Here is a 6,846-nt window from a genome sequence, read left to right as displayed (position 1 = left end):
TTACAATTTAAAATAACATCTTTTTTTTAAAATATATTTAAAAATGCAATTTATTCCTGGATTTCAAAGCTGAATTTCTAGCATCATTCCTCCAGTCACATGATCCTTCAGAAATCATTCTAATATTCTAATTTGCTGCTTATGACGTTGAAAACAGCCGAGTAGAATTTTTCTTTGATGAATAGAAAGTTCAGAAGAACAGCTTGTATCTGAAATAGAAATATTTTGTGACATTATGAATGACAAATTAAAGCATGCTTGCTAAATAAAATGATTAATTTCTATAATTTACATTATATGTAAATGTTACAAAAGCTTTTTATTTTGGGTGAATGCTGATCTTTGGATCTTTATTCATCAAAGAATCTTGAAAAAAAAAATCGATGTTAATATTAATAATTAGAAATGTTTATTGAGCAGCAAATCATCATATTAGAATGATTTCTGAAGATCATGTGACACTGAAGACTGGAGTAATGATGCTGAAAATACAGCTGCGCATCACAGAAATACATTACACTTTAACAGATATTCACACAGAAAACAGATATTTTAAATAGTTAAAAACATTTCACAATATTTCTACTTTTGCTGTATTTTGGATCAAATAAATGCAGGCTTGTTGAGCAGAAGAGACTTCTTTAAAAAACATGAAAAATCCTACTGTTCAAAAACTTGGTAGTGTACAGTATTGTAAATCATGGAACTGCACTCCGGTCAGTGTTACTCCTCCTGTGTTGCTTTTAATGTTTTCATCGAATGTGATTTACTGAATGAACGTTCACTAACTGTTTAACAGTCTGAATATAACAAGCACTGGTGTTTTAGTTGAAGACGCTGGAACGACGTCTCTGTGATCTGTTGTGTTCTCAGTGAATAGTTAAGATGCACTATACTGTAGATATTTTGTCATTATTAATTGTCTACCTGTACTTTTAAAGCATCCGAGATGTGTTTGTGAATTGATGTGTATTCTGCTGTTACTGTACAGATGTGTGACTCAAAAGAATATCAGCCCATGAATTATGAAGGCACTCTCATAGCCATGTTTTAAATAGTCGATAAATACTGTAATGCATTACTCTTTAATGATCTGTAGTATTTAAAGCTAAAACAAATACAGAGACCTAAATGAAAAGTACATTAACGGCTCTTTATTATCAGGTCTACCAAAAAATGGTGGGTTGCAGAAGAATAGAATAGTATTGTATGTATTGTTTTTTTTGTTTGTTTGTTTGTTTTTTACTTCTGATTAATTATCATATTTTTGAAAACATGTCGTTTAAGCAATACTGGTCAAAAGTGTGGAATAATTCAGATTTTTATATGTTTCTGAAATAAGTCTCTTTTGCTCACTAAGGCTGCATTTATTTGATCAAAAATACAGTAAAATTGCAGTTGTCTATGTGAGTCTGTTCAAATGTAATGTATTGCTCTGATGCAAAGCTGAATTTCCAACAGCATTACTCCAGTCTTCTGTGTCAGAGATTTCTGTCAAAAAAAAAAAGTTCTTTCTTTTCATTGTTATAGCTGGATCATTTAGTTAAAAAACATTTAAAACTGCAACATGACTCAAGTAATTGAAGTCGTCTACTGTATGTTGCATGAAGTGCTTTAAATGACTGTCCTTCAGTCTAAATCCCCAGAGGTTCCTCTTATTCTGCTTTCTCGCTCCATTACTCTGTCTTTTGTTCTGTCTTCTGTCCTGTCTGACTTTAGTCTCTTCACACCCATCTAGTTCAAGCCCATAGATATCAGACTCTTTGTCCCTCTCGCAGGAAAGAACAAGACGGGAAGAGGAACGAGCGAGGAGTAAATAAAGCTGCATTTTCTTTTCCTCCCAGACTTCTCCTAGCCACTCTTTGTGAAGTGAACAAAAGCAGAATGGTTACTGATGGCAGGCGGCCCGGGAACTTACATCGCAGGCAGGGTCTCTGAGATCTTCTGGAGTCTGATTGGATGGGATGTGTTCAGATCTATATGAATACGAGCTGCTGTGTTGCTTGGGGTTTTCCATGACTTCTGAAGCGCTCTCTATTCTGAGCGTTCAAGGGTCTTAATTGAGCAAATCTATCTTAAAAGCCATTTTGGTTTGCTTTCATCTGGACGTATGTATGGCTTTTGGCATTGCTGTTTCTGTTTTGATGGATGGTTGAGTCATGGCTTCTTTTTATTTAGCTCTGTGTACTTAGAAAGAGTGATGGAATGTTCTTGTGTATTACATCAGTCAAGCATAAGCAACATTTGTGCCAGCCGCCTACAATGAGCCACCTGTGTCATTGGATTTCTTTGTAAAGGTGTGTGAGTTTGTATTCAGAGGACTCTCTCTCTCTCTCTCTCTCTCTCTCTCTCTCTCTGTGTGTGTGTGTGTGTGTGTGTGTGTGTGTGTGTGTGTGTGTGTCGATAAATGGATTAATTCGGCAGTCAGCAAGCGTGCTTCTACATGCTCATGTTTGCAGCGGTGGACTTTCACTGTGTTTGCAGGAAGGAAGAGGCCTGACAATGCCACGCAGACTCCGTCAGGCCTGCCGAGGCACGAACATGCCTCCTCCTCCATCTCCTGTCACAGCATTTAGAGCTTCACACAGAGGAGACGGGGGGAGAATGAGAGAGGAGGAGCGAGGAGACACAGCCAAACAGAAGGAACAAAGCTTTACAGAGGAGTGAGTGCAGGAGGATCAAGGCACAGCTTTCTGAGCCACTGTTCACTGAACACTCGCTCTGTTGGGGATAGTTACTTTTAAAAGTAATGCATTACAATATTGCGTTACAATATTAAAAAAGTAACTAATTATGTTACTTAGTTACCTTTTATGGAAAGTAATGTGTTACATTACTTTTGCGCTACTATTAAAATCTGGACAGAGCTTGCTTGTTTTTTTTTTTTTTTTTTTTTTTTTTTTTTATATATGTGTCAAAAACTAAGTATATTTGATATATTTACGGTATGGGATTTACAAAATATCTTCATGGAACATGATCTTTACTTAATATCCTAATGATTTTTGGCATAAAAGAAAAATGTATAATTTTGAGTCATACAATGTATTGTTGTCTATTGCTACAAATATACCTGTGCTACTTATGACTGCTTTTGTGCTGCAAAGTCACATATAAAGTTCTATTTTTGGCAGATGTCACAGCCTTTTCACAGCAAAGTTAAAATGAATACGCCTCAGGCTCAGGGAAATGTTAATTCAAGTCTGTACAGTTCAACACAAGAGAAGAAAAAGTCCAACACTCTTCAGCTAAATAAATAAATAACCCAAATGTTATGTTTATCTAAAGTAATTTTTGCTCATTAGTATGGTTGAATTGGATCACCGGAAGGTCAGCAGTGAGACACTGGTTAATAAAATAGGATTAAATACATAAAGAATATTTAAAATATCTTATTAGTACACATTTGCGTTGTATCACAAGTTTGTATTTGACTGTTTTTATTGATTTTAAGGAGCACTGAATGTGTTTTTGTGCAGGTGAGATGAGTAAACACATGTTCATATTTAGTCTAGAACTACAGTAAGATCATGTTCACACACAACACTCTGCTCTTACTCCTGATTTCTGTCACCATGGCAACACCAGAGCTGTCACTCAATACATGGAAACAAAGTAACTGGAGTTAGTTATTTGAAAAAGTAACTCAGATGTTTCCTTCTAAATCAAAGAGTAATGTTACTTTACTAGTTACTTCACTTCTAATACTAATTTGGTTTCAGTTTTTCTTCTGCTTTCTGAAGACTTAATGAAAAGTATGATAATAATCATGATTATTTTACTGTATTGACAGGCCTGGTTTATATCAATATGAAATGGAAATTCCATATTTAAAAAATGTTCATCTTTTCTTAATCTAAGGGTGGGTAGACAAAAACACAAAACTTAACACAAAGTGAATAAATGTTTTCCTAATAGTAACTGAATAATTGACTTTTGGCTTCAGTCCATTTACAATTTGCAAGTTATTTAATTGTGCAAATAAATTATGTTCTACAATCTTTTTTCTCAGTAACTAACGGATTGCATTTACATTTATGATCAAATGATGTAAGTCTGTTATGTGTAACTAGTTACTCCTCAACACCGGACATATACAGCTACTGTAATATTTCCAGAAGGGCCATCATGTGGTTTACGGTTTTAAAGGGATATTTCACCCAAAATTTAAAATTCTAAAGTTATTTTAAAGAATGTTGGTAAGCAAACAGTGGATGGTAGCCACTGACTTCCATAGTGTGAAAAAAGATAAGATCCCACCCTCTCTGCAAATTACTCTCCAAAGCCACGCCTCCTTTAAACACACACAAAACAATGCCAGCATTTTCATTTTTTTCTCTTATGGTGTTTTACGTCTAATCAACCCTGATTCCCAACATCTTGTGCATTTAGCAGCCGCTTTTAACCAAAGTGACTTACATTTCATAAATGCATTCAAGATGCTGTAAATTTAATATGTTCTCTTATTAGCTTTGTGCTTCTGCTTTCAGCCACAGCCTGAATGCTGACTATGAGTATGATCAAGTATTGACAATAAAAGGGCCACTTACTGCTCAGAGAAGAACACTGAAAAATGCAATCTTGTCCTGAAAGCATTTCTCAGACACATTACCCTGTTATCCAGTCATCATCAGCTGTGTTAGAAGACAAATTCAGTCCGACCATTTCTAATCCAATTTCTACAGCAATTCTCTAGATCAATAGTAGACTATATGCATTGTGCTGCACAAAGCAAGAAGGCCACTGTGCTGTCAGAACTGATGATCCGTCAGCTCAGGCTTCACAGAGAAAAATCATATGTGATTATAAACTGAGGACCTTTTCTGCGTTCACACAGTCAGTGTTTGGAATTGATAAACATATTAAATAACAGGTGTGAACAAGTCATGTTCACACTACAGCTTATAAGCAAAAATATATAGGCTAGACCTAGTATAGAAGTCACTTTGAACGAGTCATCTCTCTTTCTGTTTTCCTGATAGCCTTGAACACATCCTGTAACACAGAGATAGGGACGAAAGTGTTGTTTCTGCCATTACTAACTGTGGTGCTCTATCCACTGTATTTTTACACAAGAGAGGCCTGTAACTTGAATGTGTGTCACTTTAAGGTATTTTACTTGTGCAAAACAATCCATTGTGCTGCTTAAATATTTCTAATTATTTTAATGTATTGTTGTAATTATAAACACACTGGTTTGTAGCGCAGTTTGATTTAATGTTTAATGCACTTTTGGTTATTCTTCTAGTTATTTAGCTACATATCGTGTGAATAGGAAGACTGCAGTCACACAGAAAATAGCTTACTGTGTTGCATAATGAGGCACAATCTCTAGCTGTATTTAACTGGACTGTGAACACGGAAGCCGTGTCAGAAAATCATCATTATAAGAGCATCTTTGCAGGTTTGAACACCTCCAGTTCTGTCTCTATTTTTCAAACCCTAACATTTATTTCTGAATTCGTCTAAAACTGCCTCAAATTCTCAAGTCGTAACCTTTTTGTTACTAATCTTAACCATTAGACTGCAACCACAGATTGATAAGAAACAGCTGTACTTCACAAGCAGAGCCCAGCCCTCAGCTCCTCTGAGAACACTTACACGCGGGAGAGTAACAATAAGTAATGCTGTACTTCATCTGAGATTCACTCGTGTTTCAGAAACAGATTCTGAGTGTCTGCATGCTGTGGATGTTTTAAATATTTCTATTGGCAAACAAGACTGGGAAGATGTTGGCTATGTGGTTCTGAATTGCACATTTCTCTCACTGTTTCTGCAGTATAGTGTATGTATAATGAATAATGCATGTAATGTATGCATTAATATTTGGATGACCTACATCAAATGTGCAGGACAGAGCATACAGGGCATGTGATACTGTATTCCCCAATGCAATGCATTTAACATAATGTAACATAACATAACGTTATTACTGAGTATTGTGTAGGCCTTCTGCCTAACGATTTTAAAAGGTTAAAAACCTTTCAAACAGCTGACATCGACTACAGCTGGACTTACTGAGCAGCAAGATTTGCGTAGTTGAAGAGTTGAAAATGTTGGATAAGTTGAAAATGGAGCCGGACACTTATGCTTCTTATGTGGACACTTGCATGGATTTATAGCAGATGAAGTGGATTATGTACAGTAACTTAAAAAAAAAAAAAAAAAAATAGAGACAGTTTTTATTCAATGCATAGCACTCCAAGAATAAAGTTCAACATGAGCCTCTTTCCATCATTTTTAAAAATATTTTAATATATAGAGATATATAGAAACCCAAATAACAATCATCCCATGCATGTATCATAATGATTGTAGCTGAAGCTAATTTCTAACACTTGTCTCTAGGAGGGCAGTTACAAAAAAACAACAAGAAGTACACAAATCTACTATGTAAGTAGCCTAGTAAGTACACTAAACATGAATATAAGTTTGTTGCTGTATCAACCAAGATTTTGTGGCTTTTTTAAAGTTACTGTAATTTTCAATAGATTTTAAATAGTCAGGCAATGAATTCCAGAACTGTACACCTTTCACTGAGAGAACAGTCTGAGCAATGAAGTATAACGTTAGAGTTTCCTCCAGCAGTGGATCTAGTGCTCCCCTGCTGTCTCTCAGAAGCTGTACACAAGGGCACAGGGACTGTTGTGTTTTCTGTCCCATGTGCTCCTCGTGACCTGGTTTCTCTCTTGTTTGGTTCAGGTGTGTCTCGTCAAGTACCCTCGTTTAGTCTGGTATTTAAAGTGTAGTCTGTCCTGTGGCTCAGTGGTCCGGTGTAGTCCTTGTGCTACGTGCAGCAGAACCATGATAGAACAAAAACCGACAGACCTACAAAAGAAGTTTATT

Source organism: Cyprinus carpio, chromosome B18, assembly GCF_018340385.1.
Source record: "Cyprinus carpio isolate SPL01 chromosome B18, ASM1834038v1, whole genome shotgun sequence".
In the NCBI taxonomy this organism is placed as follows: domain Eukaryota; kingdom Metazoa; phylum Chordata; class Actinopteri; order Cypriniformes; family Cyprinidae; genus Cyprinus; species Cyprinus carpio.
The sequence above is the reverse complement of the archived record's forward strand: the minus strand, read 5'-3'. Positions refer to the sequence as shown.